The sequence below is a fragment of the Sinocyclocheilus grahami genome, unplaced genomic scaffold (genome assembly GCF_001515645.1).
Source record: "Sinocyclocheilus grahami isolate Dianchi unplaced genomic scaffold, SAMN03320097.WGS_v1.1 scaffold2687.1, whole genome shotgun sequence".
NCBI lineage: Eukaryota > Metazoa > Chordata > Actinopteri > Cypriniformes > Cyprinidae > Sinocyclocheilus > Sinocyclocheilus grahami.
Genome location: NW_015507865.1, coordinates 11,505 through 13,185, shown reverse-complemented (window position 1 = coordinate 13,185; position 1,681 = coordinate 11,505).

Sequence of the window (1,681 nt, the reverse complement as noted above, 5' to 3'; positions counted from 1 at the left end):
GGCTGGCCGGCCATCGGTCCCTTTCTCTGTGTCAGACTTAACTTTGTTTGGTTTTCGTCTTCTAAATCAGTGTTTCCCAACCTTTCTTTAGTCGCGGCACCCTTTGGAAATATTAACAAATTTGCAGCACCCTACAAAATTAATTTTGTCACAATATTTGAATTTCTAACTTCGATATGATCATTTGAAAAGTATAGATATTCGGTACAACAGGGAAGAACTTCCAGAATATAATGTCATAGACACATTTTTTTTTATAATATTAAAAATATCTGTATCAGCTGGGTAATTTTGTTGCAGTAGCACGAGATAGCTTGATTTAAAACTTTTAATTGAATAAAAAATTACAAGGAAGCTAAGCAGTTAATAATAAAACAAGAACAAATAAAGAAATTACTAATGATAGCACAAATAAAGAAAATCACGATATTTAGTCATAATTTTCGTTGACGAAAATTTAGTGCATAGTTATTATTATTATCATAATTATTATAATTATTATTTACTCTTACAGTTACGTGATGCGTTTCTGGTCTCAAATTGTAGCTTTTTACTTCTTACAGTTTCTAAATGTGTGAATTTCTGTGTGTGTGTGTGTGTATTATCCCGCTCTGTGTGTGTGTGTATTATCCCGCTCTCTGTGTGTGTGTATGTATTATTCCGCTCTGTGTGTGTGTGTGTATTATCCTGCTCTATGTGTGTGTGTGTGTGTGTGTATTTCTCTCGAGTCTTTCGAATCGTTCGTTCTTTTGTCACGTGACGTGACAGCATTGGATAGAGAAATTTGTTAATTTACAAGCTTACAAACGGGTGCATAGTTTAAGTTTATGGGGCTGTCACGTGATGAACGAATGACTCAAACCCGACTTGTCAGATAAGAGGTAAGGTGAGCTAATCATAGACTGAAGGTAAACAATGAATTACTCTTTTCTGTTTCTTATAGCAGTTTTGTATTGTTTGTAGTGTGATCAACGTTTGCGTATGTAGGAGATGTGTTAGGGAAGTAACACGTAACATTTTAATATTTTGCTAAAATGAACGAAATGACTAGAAAAAAGATTCGTTCATTTTGCTGAACGAGACTCAAAGGTCCGAGTCGATAAAATTATCCGAATTTCCCATCACTAAGCTCTATGACAAACGCGTGGGGGGAGGGCTGAGCCCATCCGGAACCACGGGAGCCCAGAGGACAGCGTCGGCGGATGTTAAAGAGAAAACCGATTTTCTTTCAAGTGTTGCTGCTGCTGTTTTATTTCTACACTTTTGGCATCTTTGGCAGATTAAACCCGTTAGTTTGTTAAAATATACTGAAACAGAGACTGCTAGCGTTACATTGAGCCTATAATGAGCCGCGCGAGACATCCACACATAATATAGCGAAATATAAACCAAATGTGACACTGAAATCATTATATATTGCTTTGTGCTGCTCTTTATTTGAAGATGATTTATGCTCATTGTTTGTTTCTGTACAAAACGTTAACATGTTAATGATCTAATTATTTCATTGCAATGAATAGTTATTAGAAAATCTAACTATTTAGATTAGACATGCATATTATGGTGCTTTAGGGGAGTTATTTTCTTTAGTGTTTGCTTTTTGTATTATTTATGTTTTATACATAGTGTGAGAAATACTTTTATCATCTATCCTGACTCAAATAATGTGTTTCTATCAGCA